The sequence below is a fragment of the Lasioglossum baleicum genome, chromosome 2 (genome assembly GCF_051020765.1).
Source record: "Lasioglossum baleicum chromosome 2, iyLasBale1, whole genome shotgun sequence".
NCBI lineage: Eukaryota > Metazoa > Arthropoda > Insecta > Hymenoptera > Halictidae > Lasioglossum > Lasioglossum baleicum.
In genome coordinates this window covers 6,407,653-6,427,874 of record NC_134930.1, presented here as the reverse complement: position 1 = coordinate 6,427,874, position 20,222 = coordinate 6,407,653, and positions in this window count along the sequence as shown.

Here is a 20,222-nt window from a genome sequence, read left to right as displayed (position 1 = left end):
TGTCGTCCCCGAACTGGTATACACTACCTTCTTAGCCATGAGGCCGAGATAGGACTCACCGGTGTCGTCCGCGAACAGGTTTACACTACCTTCTTAGCCATGAGGCCGAGATGGGACTTACCGGTGTCGTCCCCGAACTGGTATACACTACACTCTTAGCCATGAGGTCGAGATGAGACACACCGGTGTCGTCCCCGAACAGGTATACACTACCTTCTTAGCCATGAGGCCGAGATGGGACTCACCGGTAACGTCCCCGAACTGGTATACACTACCTTCTTAGCCATGAGGCCGAGAAGGGACTTACCGGTGTCGTCCGGAACTGGTATACACTACCTTCTTAGCCATGAGGCCGAGATGGGACTCACCGGTTTCGTCCCCGAACTGGTATACACTACCTTCTTAGCCATAAGGCCGAGATGGGACTGATCGGTGTCGTCTGCGAACAGGTATACACTACCTTCTTAGAAATGAGGCCGAGATGGGACTGATCGGTATCGTCCCCGAACTGGTATACACTACCTTCTTAGCCATGAGGCCGAGAAGGGACTTACCGTTGTCGTCCCCGAACTGGTATACACTACCTTCTTAGCCATGAGGTCGAGATGAGACACACCGGTGTCGTCCCCGAACAGGTATACACTACCTTCTTAGCCATGAGGCCGAGATGGGACTCACCGGTTTCGTCCCCGAACTGGTATACACTACCTTCTTAGCCATGAGGCCGAGATGGGACTCACCGGTGTCGTCCGGAACTGGTACACACTACCTTCTTAGCCATGAGGCCGAGATGGGACTGATCGGTGTCGTCCGGAACTGGTATACACTACCTTCTTAGCCATGAGGCCGAGATGGGACTGATCGGTATCGTCCGCGAACAGGTATACACTACCGTCTTAGCCATGAGGCCGAGATGGGACTCACCGGTGTCGTCCCCGAACTGGTATACACTACCTTCTTAGCCATGAGGTCGAGATGAGACACACCGGTGTCGTCCCTGAACTGGTATACACTACCTTCTTAGCCATGAGGCCGAGATGGGACTGATCGGTGTCGTCCGCGAACAGGTATACACTAACTTCTTAGCCATGAGGCCGAGATGGGACTCACCGGTGTCGTCCCCGAACTGGTATACACTACCTTCTTAGCCATGAGGTCGAGATGGGACTCACCGGTGTCGTCCCCGAAGTGGTATACACTACCTCCTTAGCCATGAGGCCGAGATGGGACTCACCGGTTTCGTCCCCGAACTGGTATACACTACCTTCTTAGCCATGAGGCCGAGATGGGACTTACCGGTGTCGTCCCCGAACTGGTATACACTACACTCTTAGCCATGAGGTCGAGATGAGACACACCGGTGTCGTCCCCGAACAGGTATACACTACCTTCTTAGCCATGAGGCCGAGATGGGACTCACCGGTAACGTCCCCGAACTGGTATACACTACCTTCTTAGCCATGAGGCCGAGAAGGGACTTACCGGTGTCGTCCGGAACTGGTATACACTACCTTCTTAGCCATGAGGCCGAGATGGGACTCACCGGTTTCGTCCCCGAACTGGTATACACTACCTTCTTAGCCATAAGGCCGAGATGGGACTGATCGGTGTCGTCTGCGAACAGGTATACACTACCTTCTTAGAAATGAGGCCGAGATGGGACTGATCGGTATCGTCCCCGAACTGGTATACACTACCTTCTTAGCCATGAGGCCGAGAAGGGACTTACCGTTGTCGTCCCCGAACTGGTATACACTACCTTCTTAGCCATGAGGTCGAGATGAGACACACCGGTGTCGTCCCCGAACAGGTATACACTACCTTCTTAGCCATGAGGCCGAGATGGGACTCACCGGTTTCGTCCCCGAACTGGTATACACTACCTTCTTAGCCATGAGGCCGAGATGGGACTCACCGGTGTCGTCCGGAACTGGTACACACTACCTTCTTAGCCATGAGGCCGAGATGGGACTGATCGGTGTCGTCCGCGAACAGGTATACACTACCTTCTTAGCCATGAGGTCGAGATGAGACACACCGGTTCCGTCCCCGAACTGGTATACACTACCTTCTTAGTCTGGAGGCCGAGATGGGACTGATTGGTGTCGTCCGCGAACTGGTATACACTACCTTCTTAGCCAAGAGGGAGATGGGACTCACCGGTTTCGTCCCCGAACTGGTATACACTACCTTCTTAGCCATGAGGCCGAGATGGGACTGATCGGTGTCGTCCGGAACTGGTATACACTACCTTCTTAGCCATGAGGCCGAGATGGGACTGATCGGTGTCGTCCGCGAACAGGTATACACTAACTTCTTAGCCATGAGGCCGAGATGGGACTCACCGGTTTCGTCCCCGAACTGGTATACACTACCTTCTTAGCCATGAGGCCGAGAAGGGACTTACCGGTGTCGTCCGGAAATGCTATACACTACCTTCTTAGCCATGAGGTCGAGATGAGACTCACCGGTGTCGTCCCCGAACAGGTATATACTACCTTCTTAGCCATGAGGCCGAGATGGGACTCACCGGTTTCGTCCCCGAACTGGTATACACTACCTTCTTAGCCATGAGGCCGAGATGGGACTCACCGGTGTCGTCCCCGAACTGGTATACACTACCTTCTTAGCCAGGAGGTCGAGATGAGACACACCGGTGTCGTCCCCGAAGTTGTATACACTACCTTCTTAGCCATGAGGCCGAGATGGGACTGATCGGTGTCGTCCGGAACTGGTATACACTACCTTCTTAGCCATGAGGCCGAGATGGGACTGATCGGTGTCGTCCGCGAACAGGTATACACTACCTTCTTAGCCATGAGGCCGAGATGGGACTCACCGGTGTCGTCCGCGAACAGGTTTACACTACCTTCTTAGCCATGAGGCCGAGATGGGACTTACCGGTGTCGTCCCCGAACTGGTATACACTACACTCTTAGCCATGAGGTCGAGATGAGACACACCGGTGTCGTCCCCGAACAGGTATACACTACCTTCTTAGCCATGAGGCCGAGATGGGACTCACCGGTAACGTCCCCGAACTGGTATACACTACCTTCTTAGCCATGAGGCCGAGATGGGACTCACCGGTTTCGTCCCCGAACTGGTATACACTACCTTGTTAGCCATGAGGACGAGAAGGGACTTACCGGTGTCGTCCGGAACTGGTATACACTACCTTCTTAGCCATGAGGCCGAGATGGGACTCACCGGTTTCGTCCCCGAACTGGTATACACTACCTTCTTAGCCATGAGGCCGAGATGGGACTGATCGGTGTCGTCTGCGAACAGGTATACACTACCTTCTTAGAAATGAGGCCGAGATGGGACTGATCGGTATCGTCCCCGAACTGGTATACACTACCTTCTTAGCCATGAGGCCGAGATGGGACTCACCGGTAACGTCCCCGAACTGGTATACACTACCTTCTTAGCCATGAGGCCGAGAAGGGACTTACCGGTGTCGTCCGGAACTGGTATACACTACCTTCTTAGCCATGAGGCCGAGATGGGACTCACCGGTTTCGTCCCCGAACTGGTATACACTACCTTCTTAGCCATGAGGCCGAGATGGGACTCACCGGTGTCGTCCGGAACTGGTACACACTACCTTCTTAGCCATGAGGCCGAGATGGGACTGATCGGTGTCGTCCGGAACTGGTATACACTACCTTCTTAGCCATGAGGCCGAGATGGGACTGATCGGTATCGTCCGCGAACAGGTATACACTACCGTCTTAGCCATGAGGCCGAGATGGGACTCACCGGTGTCGTCCCCGAACTGGTATACACTACCTTCTTAGCCATGAGGTCGAGATGAGACACACCGGTGTCGTCCCTGAACTGGTATACACTACCTTCTTAGCCATGAGGCCGAGATGGGACTGATCGGTGTCGTCCGCGAACAGGTATACACTAACTTCTTAGCCATGAGGCCGAGATGGGACTCACCGGTGTCGTCCCCGAACTGGTATACACTACCTTCTTAGCCATGAGGTCGAGATGGGACTCACCGGTGTCGTCCCCGAAGTGGTATACACTACCTCCTTAGCCATGAGGCCGAGATGGGACTCACCGGTTTCGTCCCCGAACTGGTATACACTACCTTCTTAGCCATGAGGCCGAGATGGGACTTACCGGTGTCGTCCCCGAACTGGTATACACTACACTCTTAGCCATGAGGTCGAGATGAGACACACCGGTGTCGTCCCCGAACAGGTATACACTACCTTCTTAGCCATGAGGCCGAGATGGGACTCACCGGTAACGTCCCCGAACTGGTATACACTACCTTCTTAGCCATGAGGCCGAGAAGGGACTTACCGGTGTCGTCCGGAACTGGTATACACTACCTTCTTAGCCATGAGGCCGAGATGGGACTCACCGGTTTCGTCCCCGAACTGGTATACACTACCTTCTTAGCCATAAGGCCGAGATGGGACTGATCGGTGTCGTCTGCGAACAGGTATACACTACCTTCTTAGAAATGAGGCCGAGATGGGACTGATCGGTATCGTCCCCGAACTGGTATACACTACCTTCTTAGCCATGAGGCCGAGAAGGGACTTACCGTTGTCGTCCCCGAACTGGTATACACTACCTTCTTAGCCATGAGGTCGAGATGAGACACACCGGTGTCGTCCCCGAACAGGTATACACTACCTTCTTAGCCATGAGGCCGAGATGGGACTCACCGGTTTCGTCCCCGAACTGGTATACACTACCTTCTTAGCCATGAGGCCGAGATGGGACTCACCGGTGTCGTCCGGAACTGGTACACACTACCTTCTTAGCCATGAGGCCGAGATGGGACTGATCGGTGTCGTCCGGAACTGGTATACACTACCTTCTTAGCCATGAGGCCGAGATGGGACTGATCGGTATCGTCCGCGAACAGGTATACACTACCGTCTTAGCCATGAGGCCGAGATGGGACTCACCGGTGTCGTCCCCGAACTGGTATACACTACCTTCTTAGCCATGAGGTCGAGATGAGACACACCGGTGTCGTCCCTGAACTGGTATACACTACCTTCTTAGCCATGAGGCCGAGATGGGACTGATCGGTGTCGTCCGCGAACAGGTATACACTAACTTCTTAGCCATGAGGCCGAGATGGGACTCACCGGTGTCGTCCCCGAACTGGTATACACTACCTTCTTAGCCATGAGGTCGAGATGGGACTCACCGGTGTCGTCCCCGAAGTGGTATACACTACCTCCTTAGCCATGAGGCCGAGATGGGACTCACCGGTTTCGTCCCCGAACTGGTATACACTACCTTCTTAGCCATGAGGCCGAGAAGGGACTTACCGGTGTCGTCCGGAACTGCTATACACTACCTTCTTAGCCATGAGGTCGAGATGAGACACACCGGTGTCGTCCCCGAACAGGTATACACTACCTTCTTAGCCATGAGGCCGAGATGGGACTCACCGGTTTCGTCCCCGAACTGGTATACACTACCTTCTTAGCCATGATGCCGAGATGGGACTCACCGGTGTCGTCCCCGAACTGGTATACACTACCTTCTTAGCCAGGAGGTCGAGATGAGACACACCGGTGTCGTCCCTGAACTGGTATACACTACCTTCTTAGCCATGAGGTCGAGATGGGACTGGTCGGTGTCGTCCGCGAACTGGTATACACTACCTTCTTAGCCATGAGGCCGAGATGGGACTCACCGGTTTCGTCCCCGAACTGGTATACACTACCTTCTTAGCCATGAGGCCGAGATGGGACTGATCGGTGTCGTCCGCGAACAGGTATACACTACCTTCTTAGAAATGAGGCCGAGATGGGACTGATCGGTGTCGTCCCCGAACTGGTATACACTACCTTCTTAGCCATGAGGCCGAGAAGGGACTTACCGGTGTCGTCCCCGAACTGGTATACACTACCTTCTTAGCCATGAGGTCGAGATGTGACACACCGGTGTCGTCCCCGAACAGGTATACACTACCTTCTTAGCCATGAGGCCGAGATGGGACTCACCGGTTTCGTCCCCGAACTGGTATACACTACCTTCTTAGCCATGAGGCCGAGATGGGACTGATCGGTGTCGTCCGCGAACAGGTATACACTACATTCTTAGCCATGAGGCCGAGATGGGACTTACCGGTGTCGTCCCCGAACTGGTATACACTACACTCTTAGCCATGAGGTCGAGATGAGACACACCGGTGTCGTCCCCGAACAGGTATACACTACCTTCTTAGCCATGAGGTCGAGATGGGACTGATCGGTGTCGTCCGCGAACAGGTATACACTACATTCTTAGCCATGAGGCCGAGATGGGACTTACCGGTGTCGTCCCCGAACTGGTATACACTACACTCTTAGCCATGAGGTCGAGATGAGACACACCGGTGTCGTCCGCGAACAGGTATACACTACCTTCTTAGCCATGAGGTCGAGATGAGACACACCGGTTCCGTCCCCGAACTGGTATACACTACCTTCTTAGTCTGGAGGCCGAGATGGGACTGATTGGTGTCGTCCGCGAACTGGTATACACTACCTTCTTAGCCAAGAGGGAGATGGGACTCACCGGTTTCGTCCCCGAACTGGTATACACTACCTTCTTAGCCATGAGGCCGAGATGGGACTGATCGGTGTCGTCCGGAACTGGTATACACTACCTTCTTAGCCATGAGGCCGAGATGGGACTGATCGGTGTCGTCCGCGAACAGGTATACACTAACTTCTTAGCCATGATGCCGAGATGGGACTCACCGGTGTCGTCCCCGAACTGGTATACACTACCTTCTTAGCCATGAGGTCGAGATGGGACTCACCGGTGTCGTCCCCGAAGTGGTATACACTACCTCCTTAGCCATGAGGCCGAGATGGGACTCACCGGTGTCGTCCCCGAAGTGGTATACACTACCTCCTTAGCCATGAGGCCGAGATGGGACCCACCGGTTTCGTCCCCGAACTGGTATACACTACCTTCTTAGCCATGAGGCCGAGAAGGGACTTACCGGTGTCGTCCGGAACTGCTATACACTACCTTCTTAGCCATGAGGTCGAGATGAGACACACCGGTGTCGTCCCCGAACAGGTATATACTACCTTCTTAGCCATGAGGCCGAGATGGGACTCACCGGTTTCGTCCCCGAACTGGTATACACTACCTTCTTAGCCATGAGGCCGAGATGGGACTCACCGGTGTCGTCCCCGAACTGGTATACACTACCTTCTTAGCCAGGAGGTCGAGATGAGACACACCGGTGTCGTCCCTGAACTGGTATACACTACCTTCTTAGCCATGAGGTCGAGATGGGACTCACCGGTGTCGTCCTCGAACTGGTATACACTACCTTCTTAGTCAGGAGGCCGAGATGGGACTGATTGGTGTCGTCCGCGAACTGGTATACACTACCTTCTTAGCCAAGAGGGAGACGGGACTCACCGGTTTCGTCCCCGAACTTGTATACACTACCTTCTTAGCCATGAGGCCGAGATGGGACTGATCGGTGTCGTCCGGAACTGGTATACACTACCTTCTTAGCCATGAGGCCGAGATGGGACTGATCGGTGTCGTCCGCGAACAGGTATACACTACCTTCTTAGCCATGAGGCCGAGATGGGACTCACCGGTGTCGTCCGCGAACAGGTTTACACTACCTTCTTAGCCATGAGGCCGAGATGGGACTTACCGGTGTCGTCCCCGAACTGGTATACACTACACTCTTAGCCATGAGGTCGAGATGAGACACACCGGTGTCGTCCCCGAACAGGTATACACTACCTTCTTAGCCATGAGGCCGAGATGGGACTCACCGGTAACGTCCCCGAACTGGTATACACTACCTTCTTAGCCATGAGGCCGAGATGGGACTCACCGGTTTCGTCCCCGAACTGGTATACACTACCTTGTTAGCCATGAGGACGAGAAGGGACTTACCGGTGTCGTCCGGAACTGGTATACACTACCTTCTTAGCCATGAGGCCGAGATGGGACTCACCGGTTTCGTCCCCGAACTGGTATACACTACCTTCTTAGCCATGAGGCCGAGATGGGACTGATCGGTGTCGTCTGCGAACAGGTATACACTACCTTCTTAGAAATGAGGCCGAGATGGGACTGATCGGTATCGTCCCCGAACTGGTATACACTACCTTCTTAGCCATGAGGCCGAGAAGGGACTTACCGTTGTCGTCCCCGAACTGGTATACACTACCTTCTTAGCCATGAGGCCGAGATAGGACTCACCGGTGTCGTCCGCGAACAGGTTTACACTACCTTCTTAGCCATGAGGCCGAGATGGGACTTACCGGTGTCGTCCCCGAACTGGTATACACTACACTCTTAGCCATGAGGTCGAGATGAGACACACCGGTGTCGTCCCCGAACAGGTATACACTACCTTCTTAGCCATGAGGCCGAGATGGGACTCACCGGTAACGTCCCCGAACTGGTATACACTACCTTCTTAGCCATGAGGCCGAGAAGGGACTTACCGGTGTCGTCCGGAACTGGTATACACTACCTTCTTAGCCATGAGGCCGAGATGGGACTCACCGGTTTCGTCCCCGAACTGGTATACACTACCTTCTTAGCCATAAGGCCGAGATGGGACTGATCCGTGTCGTCTGCGAACAGGTATACACTACCTTCTTAGAAATGAGGCCGAGATGGGACTGATCGGTATCGTCCCCGAACTGGTATACACTACCTTCTTAGCCATGAGGCCGAGAAGGGACTTACCGTTGTCGTCCCCGAACTGGTATACACTACCTTCTTAGCCATGAGGTCGAGATGAGACACACCGGTGTCGTCCCCGAACAGGTATACACTACCTTCTTAGCCATGAGGCCGAGATGGGACTCACCGGTTTCGTCCCCGAACTGGTATACACTACCTTCTTAGCCATGAGGCCGAGATGGGACTCACCGGTGTCGTCCGGAACTGGTACACACTACCTTCTTAGCCATGAGGCCGAGATGGGACTGATCGGTGTCGTCCGGAACTGGTATACACTACCTTCTTAGCCATGAGGCCGAGATGGGACTGATCGGTATCGTCCGCGAACAGGTATACACTACCGTCTTAGCCATGAGGCCGAGATGGGACTCACCGGTGTCGTCCCCGAACTGGTATACACTACCTTCTTAGCCATGAGGTCGAGATGAGACACACCGGTGTCGTCCCTGAACTGGTATACACTACCTTCTTAGCCATGAGGCCGAGATGGGACTGATCGGTGTCGTCCGCGAACAGGTATACACTAACTTCTTAGCCATGAGGCCGAGATGGGACTCACCGGTGTCGTCCCCGAACTGGTATACACTACCTTCTTAGCCATGAGGTCGAGATGGGACTCACCGGTGTCGTCCCCGAAGTGGTATACACTACCTCCTTAGCCATGAGGCCGAGATGGGACTCACCGGTTTCGTCCCCGAACTGGTATACACTACCTTCTTAGCCATGAGGCCGAGATGGGACTTACCGGTGTCGTCCCCGAACTGGTATACACTACACTCTTAGCCATGAGGTCGAGATGAGACACACCGGTGTCGTCCCCGAACAGGTATACACTACCTTCTTAGCCATGAGGCCGAGATGGGACTCACCGGTAACGTCCCCGAACTGGTATACACTACCTTCTTAGCCATGAGGCCGAGAAGGGACTTACCGGTGTCGTCCGGAACTGGTATACACTACCTTCTTAGCCATGAGGCCGAGATGGGACTCACCGGTTTCGTCCCCGAACTGGTATACACTACCTTCTTAGCCATAAGGCCGAGATGGGACTGATCGGTGTCGTCTGCGAACAGGTATACACTACCTTCTTAGAAATGAGGCCGAGATGGGACTGATCGGTATCGTCCCCGAACTGGTATACACTACCTTCTTAGCCATGAGGCCGAGAAGGGACTTACCGTTGTCGTCCCCGAACTGGTATACACTACCTTCTTAGCCATGAGGTCGAGATGAGACACACCGGTGTCGTCCCCGAACAGGTATACACTACCTTCTTAGCCATGAGGCCGAGATGGGACTCACCGGTTTCGTCCCCGAACTGGTATACACTACCTTCTTAGCCATGAGGCCGAGATGGGACTCACCGGTGTCGTCCGGAACTGGTACACACTACCTTCTTAGCCATGAGGCCGAGATGGGACTGATCGGTGTCGTCCGGAACTGGTATACACTACCTTCTTAGCCATGAGGCCGAGATGGGACTGATCGGTATCGTCCGCGAACAGGTATACACTACCGTCTTAGCCATGAGGCCGAGATGGGACTCACCGGTGTCGTCCCCGAACTGGTATACACTACCTTCTTAGCCATGAGGTCGAGATGAGACACACCGGTGTCGTCCCTGAACTGGTATACACTACCTTCTTAGCCATGAGGCCGAGATGGGACTGATCGGTGTCGTCCGCGAACAGGTATACACTAACTTCTTAGCCATGAGGCCGAGATGGGACTCACCGGTGTCGTCCCCGAACTGGTATACACTACCTTCTTAGCCATGAGGTCGAGATGGGACTCACCGGTGTCGTCCCCGAAGTGGTATACACTACCTCCTTAGCCATGAGGCCGAGATGGGACTCACCGGTTTCGTCCCCGAACTGGTATACACTACCTTCTTAGCCATGAGGCCGAGAAGGGACTTACCGGTGTCGTCCGGAACTGCTATACACTACCTTCTTAGCCATGAGGTCGAGATGAGACACACCGGTGTCGTCCCCGAACAGGTATACACTACCTTCTTAGCCATGAGGCCGAGATGGGACTCACCGGTTTCGTCCCCGAACTGGTATACACTACCTTCTTAGCCATGAGGCCGAGATGGGACTCACCGGTGTCGTCCCCGAACTGGTATACACTACCTTCTTAGCCAGGAGGTCGAGATGAGACACACCGGTGTCGTCCCTGAACTGGTATACACTACCTTCTTAGCCATGAGGTCGAGATGGGACTGGTCGGTGTCGTCCGCGAACTGGTATACACTACCTTCTTAGCCATGAGGCCGAGATGGGACTCACCGGTTTCGTCCCCGAACTGGTATACACTACCTTCTTAGCCATGAGGCCGAGATGGGACTGATCGGTGTCGTCCGCGAACAGGTATACACTAACTTCTTAGCCATGAGGCCGAGATGGGACTCACCGGTGTCGTCCCCGAACTGGTATACACTACCTTCTTAGCCATGAGGCCGAGATGGGACTCACCGGTGTCGTCCCTGAACTGGTATACACTACCTTCTTAGCCATGAGGTCGAGATGGGACTGGTCGGTGTCGTCCGCGAACTGGTATACACTACCTTCTTAGCCATGAGGCCGAGATGGGACTCACCGGTTTCGTCCCCGAACTGGTATACACTACCTTCTTAGCCATGAGGCCGAGAAGGGACTTACCGGTGTCGTCCGGAACTGCTATACACTACCTTCTTAGCCATGAGGTCGAGATGGGACTCACCGGTTTCGTCCCCGAACTGGTATACACTACCTTCTTAGCCATGAGGCCGAGAAGGGACTTACCGGTGTCGTCCGGAACTGCTATACACTACCTTCTTAGCCATGAGGTCGAGATGAGACACACCGGTGTCGTCCCCGAACAGGTATACACTACCTTCTTAGCCATGAGGCCGAGATGGGACTCACCGGTTTCGTCCCCGAACTGGTATACACTACCTTCTTAGCCATGAGGCCGAGATGGGACTCACCGGTGTCGTCCGGAACTGCTATACACTACCTTCTTAGCCATGAGGTCGAGATGAGACACACCGGTGTCGTCCCCGAACAGGTATACACTACCTTCTTAGCCATGAGGCCGAGATGGGACTCACCGGTTTCGTCCCCGAACTGGTATACACTACCTTCTTAGCCATGAGGCCGAGATGGGACTCACCGGTGTCGTCCCCGAACTGGTATACACTACCTTCTTAGCCAGGAGGTCGAGATGAGACACACCGGTGTCGTCCCTGAACTGGTATACACTACCTTCTTAGCCATGAGGTCGAGATGGGACTGGTCGGTGTCGTCCGCGAACTGGTATACACTACCTTCTTAGCCATGAGGCCGAGATGGGACTCACCGGTTTCGTCCCCGAACTGGTATACACTACCTTCTTAGCCATGAGGCCGAGATGGGACTGATCGGTGTCGTCCGCGAACAGGTATACACTAACTTCTTAGCCATGAGGCCGAGATGGGACTCACCGGTGTCGTCCCCGAACTGGTATACACTACCTTCTTAGCCATGAGGCCGAGATGGGACTCACCGGTGTCGTCCCTGAACTGGTATACACTACCTTCTTAGCCATGAGGTCGAGATGGGACTGGTCGGTGTCGTCCGCGAACTGGTATACACTACCTTCTTAGCCATGAGGCCGAGATGGGACTCACCGGTTTCGTCCCCGAACTGGTATACACTACCTTCTTAGCCATGAGGCCGAGAAGGGACTTACCGGTGTCGTCCGGAACTGCTATACACTACCTTCTTAGCCATGAGGTCGAGATGAGACACACCGGTGTCGTCCCCGAACAGGTATACACTACCTTCTTAGCCATGAGGCCGAGATGGGACTCACCGGTTTCGTCCCCGAACTGGTATACACTACCTTCTTAGCCATGAGGCCGAGATGGGACTCACCGGTGTCGTCCCCGAACTGGTATACACTACCTTCTTAGCCAGGAGGTCGAGATGAGACACACCGGTGTCGTCCCTGAACTGGTATACACTACCTTCTTAGCCATGAGGTCGAGATGGGACTGGTCGGTGTCGTCCGCGAACTGGTATACACTACCTTCTTAGCCATGAGGCCGAGATGGGACTCACCGGTTTCGTCCCCGAACTGGTATACACTACCTTCTTAGCCATGAGGCCGAGATGGGACTGATCGGTGTCGTCCGCGAACAGGTATACACTACCTTCTTAGAAATGAGGCCGAGATGGGACTGATCGGTGTCGTCCCCGAACTGGTATACACTACCATCTTAGCCATGAGGCCGAGAAGGGACTTACCGGTGTCGTCCCCGAACTGGTATACACTACCTTCTTAGCCATGAGGTCGAGATGTGACACACCGGTGTCGTCCCCGAACAGGTATACACTACCTTCTTAGCCATGAGGCCGAGATGGGACTCACCGGTTTCGTCCCCGAACTGGTATACACTACCTTCTTAGCCATGAGGCCGAGATGGGACTCACCGGTGTCGTCCGGAACTGGTATACACTACCTTCTTAGCCATGAGGCCGAGATGGGACTCACCGGTTTCGTCCCCGAACTGGTATACACTACCTTCTTAGCCATGAGGCCGAGATGGGACTGATCGGTGTCGTCCGCGAACAGGTATACACTACATTCTTAGCCATGAGGCCGAGATGGGACTTACCGGTGTCGTCCCCGAACTGGTATACACTACACTCTTAGCCATGAGGTCGAGATGAGACACACCGGTGTCGTCCCCGAACAGGTATACACTACCTTCTTAGCCATGAGGCCGAGATGGGACTCACCGGTAACGTCCCCGAACTGGTATACACTACCTTCTTAGCCATGAGGCCGAGATGGGACTCACCGGTTTCGTCCCCGAACTGGTATACACTACCTTGTTAGCCATGAGGACGAGAAGGGACTTACCGGTGTCGTCCGGAACTGGTATACACTACCTTCTTAGCCATGAGGCCGAGATGGGACTCACCGGTTTCGTCCCCGAACTGGTATACACTACCTTCTTAGCCATGAGGCCGAGATGGGACTGATCGGTGTCGTCTGCGAACAGGTATACACTACCTTCTTAGAAATGAGGCCGAGATGGGACTGATCGGTATCGTCCCCGAACTGGTATACACTACCTTCTTAGCCATGAGGCCGAGAAGGGACTTACCGTTGTCGTCCCCGAACTGGTATACACTACCTTCTTAGCCATGAGGCCGAGATGGGACTCACCGGTGTCGTCCGGAACTGGTACACACTACCTTCTTAGCCATGAGGCCGAGATGGGACTGATCGGTGTCGTCCGGAACTGGTATACACTACCTTCTTAGCCATGAGGCCGAGATGGGACTGATCGGTATCGTCCGCGAACAGGTATACACTACCGTCTTAGCCATGAGGCCGAGATGGGACTCACCGGTGTCGTCCCCGAACTGGTATACACTACCTTCTTAGCCATGAGGTCGAGATGAGACACACCGGTGTCGTCCCTGAACTGGTATACACTACCTTCTTAGCCATGAGGCCGAGATGGGACTGATCGGTGTCGTCCGCGAACAGGTATACACTAACTTCTTAGCCATGAGGCCGAGATGGGACTCACCGGTGTCGTCCCCGAACTGGTATACACTACCTTCTTAGCCATGAGGTCGAGATGGGACTCACCGGTGTCGTCCCCGAAGTGGTATACACTACCTCCTTAGCCATGAGGCCGAGATGGGACTCACCGGTTTCGTCCCCGAACTGGTATACACTACCTTCTTAGCCATGAGGCCGAGATGGGACTTACCGGTGTCGTCCCCGAACTGGTATACACTACACTCTTAGCCATGAGGTCGAGATGAGACACACCGGTGTCGTCCCCGAACAGGTATACACTACCTTCTTAGCCATGAGGCCGAGATGGGACTCACCGGTAACGTCCCCGAACTGGTATACACTACCTTCTTAGCCATGAGGCCGAGAAGGGACTTACCGGTGTCGTCCGGAACTGGTATACACTACCTTCTTAGCCATGAGGCCGAGATGGGACTCAGCGGTTTCGTCCCCGAACTGGTATACACTACCTTCTTAGCCATGAGGCCGAGATGGGACTTACCGGTGTCGTCCCCGAACTGGTATACACTACACTCTTAGCCATGAGGTCGAGATGAGACACACCGGTGTCGTCCCCGAACAGGTATACACTACCTTCTTAGCCATGAGGCCGAGATGGGACTCACCGGTAACGTCCCCGAACTGGTATACACTACCTTCTTAGCCATGAGGCCGAGAAGGGACTTACCGGTGTCGTCCGGAACTGGTATACACTACCTTCTTAGCCATGAGGCCGAGATGGACTCACCGGTTTCGTCCCCGAACTGGTATACACTACCTTCTTAGCCATAAGGCCGAGATGGGACTGATCGGTGTCGTCTGCGAACAGGTATACACTACCTTCTTAGAAATGAGGCCGAGATGGGACTGATCGGTATCGTCCCCGAACTGGTATACACTACCTTCTTAGCCATGAGGCCGAGAAGGGACTTACCGTTGTCGTCCCCGAACTGGTATACACTACCTTCTTAGCCATGAGGTCGAGATGAGACACACCGGTGTCGTCCCCGAACAGGTATACACTACCTTCTTAGCCATGAGGCCGAGATGGGACTCACCGGTTTCGTCCCCGAACTGGTATACACTACCTTCTTAGCCATGAGGCCGAGATGGGACTCACCGGTGTCGTCCGGAACTGGTACACACTACCTTCTTAGCCATGAGGCCGAGATGGGACTGATCGGTGTCGTCCGGAACTGGTATACACTACCTTCTTAGCCATGAGGCCGAGATGGGACTGATCGGTATCGTCCGCGAACAGGTATACACTACCGTCTTAGCCATGAGGCCGAGATGGGACTCACCGGTGTCGTCCCCGAACTGGTATACACTACCTTCTTAGCCATGAGGTCGAGATGAGACACACCGGTGTCGTCCCTGAACTGGTATACACTACCTTCTTAGCCATGAGGCCGAGATGGGACTGATCGGTGTCGTCCGCGAACAGGTATACACTAACTTCTTAGCCATGAGGCCGAGATGGGACTCACCGGTGTCGTCCCCGAACTGGTATACACTACCTTCTTAGCCATGAGGTCGAGATGGGACTCACCGGTGTCGTCCCCGAAGTGGTATACACTACCTCCTTAGCCATGAGGCCGAGATGGGACTCACCGGTTTCGTCCCCGAACTGGTATACACTACCTTCTTAGCCATGAGGCCGAGAAGGGACTTACCGGTGTCGTCCGGAACTGCTATACACTACCTTCTTAGCCATGAGGTCGAGATGAGACACACCGGTGTCGTCCCCGAACAGGTATACACTACCTTCTTAGCCATGAGGCCGAGATGGGACTCACCGGTTTCGTCCCCGAACTGGTATACACTACCTTCTTAGCCATGAGGCCGAGATGGGACTCACCGGTGTCGTCCCCGAACTGGTATACACTACCTTCTTAGCCAGGAGGTCGAGATGAGACACACCGGTGTCGTCCCTGAACTGGTATACACTACCTTCTTAGCCATGAGGTCGAGATGGGACTGGTCGGTGTCGTCCGCGAACTGGTATACACTACCTTCTTAGCCATGAGGCCGAGATGGGACTGATCGGTGTCGTCCGCGAACAGGTATACACTACCTTCTTAGAAATGAGGCCGAGATGGGACTGATCGGTGTCGTCCCCGAACTGGTATACACTACCTTCTTAGCCATGAGGCCGAGAAGGGACTTACCGGTGTCGTCCCCGAACTGGTATACACTACCTTCTTAGCCATGAGGTCGAGATGTGACACACCGGTGTCGTCCCCGAACAGGTATACACTACCTTCTTAGCCATGAGGCCGAGATGGGACTCACCGGTTTCGTCCCCGAACTGGTATACACTACCTTCTTAGCCATGAGGCCGAGATGGGACTGATCGGTGTCGTCCGCGAACAGGTATACACTACATTCTTAGCCATGAGGCCGAGATGGGACTTACCGGTGTCGTCCCCGAACTGGTATACACTACACTCTTAGCCATGAGGTCGAGATGAGACACACCGGTGTCGTCCCCGAACAGGTATACACTACCTTCTTAGCCATGAGGTCGAGATGGGACTGATCGGTGTCGTCCGCGAACAGGTATACACTACATTCTTAGCCATGAGGCCGAGATGGGACTTACCGGTGTCGTCCCCGAACTGGTATACACTACACTCTTAGCCATGAGGTCGAGATGAGACACACCGGTGTCGTCCGCGAACAGGTATACACTACCTTCTTAGCCATGAGGTCGAGATGAGACACACCGGTTCCGTCCCCGAACTGGTATACACTACCTTCTTAGTCTGGAGGCCGAGATGGGACTGATTGGTGTCGTCCGCGAACTGGTATACACTACCTTCTTAGCCAAGAGGGAGATGGGACTCACCGGTTTCGTCCCCGAACTGGTATACACTACCTTCTTAGCCATGAGGCCGAGATGGGACTGATCGGTGTCGTCCGGAACTGGTATACACTACCTTCTTAGCCATGAGGCCGAGATGGGACTGATCGGTGTCGTCCGCGAACAGGTATACACTAACTTCTTAGCCATGATGCCGAGATGGGACTCACCGGTGTCGTCCCCGAACTGGTATACACTACCTTCTTAGCCATGAGGTCGAGATGGGACTCACCGGTGTCGTCCCCGAAGTGGTATACACTACCTCCTTAGCCATGAGGCCGAGATGGGACTCACCGGTGTCGTCCCCGAAGTGGTATACACTACCTCCTTAGCCATGAGGCCGAGATGGGACTCACCGGTTTCGTCCCCGAACTGGTATACACTACCTTCTTAGCCATGAGGCCGAGAAGGGACTTACCGGTGTCGTCCGGAACTGCTATACACTACCTTCTTAGCCATGAGGTCGAGATGAGACACACCGGTGTCGTCCCCGAACAGGTATATACTACCTTCTTAGCCATGAGGCCGAGATGGGACTCACCGGTTTCGTCCCCGAACTGGTATACACTACCTTCTTAGCCATGAGGCCGAGATGGGACTCACCGGTGTCGTCCCCGAACTGGTATACACTACCTTCTTAGCCAGGAGGTCGAGATGAGACACACCGGTGTCGTCCCTGAACTGGTATACACTACCTTCTTAGCCATGAGGTCGAGATGGGACTCACCGGTGTCGTCCTCGAACTGGTATACACTACCTTCTTAGTCAGGAGGCCGAGATGGGACTGATTGGTGTCGTCCGCGAACTGGTATACACTACGTTCTTAGCCAAGAGGGAGACGGGACTCACCGGTTTCGTCCCCGAACTTGTATACACTACCTTCTTAGCCATGAGGCCGAGATGGGACTGATCGGTGTCGTCCGGAACTGGTATACACTACCTTCTTAGCCATGAGGCCGAGATGGGACTGATCGGTGTCGTCCGCGAACAGGTATACACTACCTTCTTAGCCATGAGGCCGAGATGGGACTCACCGGTGTCGTCCGCGAACAGGTTTACACTACCTTCTTAGCCATGAGGCCGAGATGGGACTTACCGGTGTCGTCCCCGAACTGGTATACACTACACTCTTAGCCATGAGGTCGAGATGAGACACACCGGTGTCGTCCCCGAACAGGTATACACTACCTTCTTAGCCATGAGGCCGAGATGGGACTCACCGGTAACGTCCCCGAACTGGTATACACTACCTTCTTAGCCATGAGGCCGAGATGGGACTCACCGGTTTCGTCCCCGAACTGGTATACACTACCTTGTTAGCCATGAGGACGAGAAGGGACTTACCGGTGTCGTCCGGAACTGGTATACACTACCTTCTTAGCCATGAGGCCGAGATGGGACTCACCGGTTTCGTCCCCGAACTGGTATACACTACCTTCTTAGCCATGAGGCCGAGATGGGACTGATCGGTGTCGTCTGCGAACAGGTATACACTACCTTCTTAGAAATGAGGCCGAGATGGGACTGATCGGTATCGTCCCCGAACTGGTATACACTACCTTCTTAGCCATGAGGCCGAGAAGGGACTTACCGTTGTCGTCCCCGAACTGGTATACACTACCTTCTTAGCCATGAGGCCGAGATAGGACTCACCGGTGTCGTCCGCGAACAGGTTTACACTACCTTCTTAGCCATGAGGCCGAGATGGGACTTACCGGTGTCGTCCCCGAACTGGTATACACTACACTCTTAGCCATGAGGTCGAGATGAGACACACCGGTGTCGTCCCCGAACAGGTATACACTACCTTCTTAGCCATGAGGCCGAGATGGGACTCACCGGTAACGTCCCCGAACTGGTATACACTACCTTCTTAGCCATGAGGCCGAGAAGGGACTTACCGGTGTCGTCCGGAACTGGTATACACTACCTTCTTAGCCATGAGGCCGAGATGGGACTCACCGGTTTCGTCCCCGAACTGGTATACACTACCTTCTTAGCCATAAGGCCGAGATGGGACTGATCGGTGTCGTCTGCGAACAGGTATACACTACCTTCTTAGAAATGAGGCCGAGATGGGACTGATCGGTATCGTCCCCGAACTGGTATACACTACCTTCTTAGCCATGAGGCCGAGAAGGGACTTACCGTTGTCGTCCCCGAACTGGTATACACTACCTTCTTAGCCATGAGGTCGAGATGAGACACACCGGTGTCGTCCCCGAACAGGTATACACTACCTTCTTAGCCATGAGGCCGAGATGGGACTCACCGGTTTCGTCCCCGAACTGGTATACACTACCTTCTTAGCCATGAGGCCGAGATGGGACTCACCGGTGTCGTCCGGAACTGGTACACACTACCTTCTTAGCCATGAGGCCGAGATGGGACTGATCGGTGTCGTCCGGAACTGGTATACACTACCTTCTTAGCCATGAGGCCGAGATGGGACTGATCGGTATCGTCCGCGAACAGGTATACACTACCGTCTTAGCCATGAGGCCGAGATGGGACTCACCGGTGTCGTCCCCGAACTGGTATACACTACCTTCTTAGCCATGAGGTCGAGATGAGACACACCGGTGTCGTCCCTGAACTGGTATACACTACCTTCTTAGCCATGAGGCCGAGATGGGACTGATCGGTGTCGTCCGCGAACAGGTATACACTAACTTCTTAGCCATGAGGCCGAGATGGGACTCACCGGTGTCGTCCCCGAACTGGTATACACTACCTTCTTAGCCATGAGGTCGAGATGGGACTCACCGGTGTCGTCCCCGAAGTGGTATACACTACCTCCTTAGCCATGAGGCCGAGATGGGACTCACCGGTTTCGTCCCCGAACTGGTATACACTACCTTCTTAGCCATGAGGCCGAGATGGGACTTACCGGTGTCGTCCCCGAACTGGTATACACTACACTCTTAGCCATGAGGTCGAGATGAGACACACCGGTGTCGTCCCCGAACAGGTATACACTACCTTCTTAGCCATGAGGCCGAGATGGGACTCACCGGTAACGTCCCCGAACTGGTATACACTACCTTCTTAGCCATGAGGCCGAGAAGGGACTTACCGTTGTCGT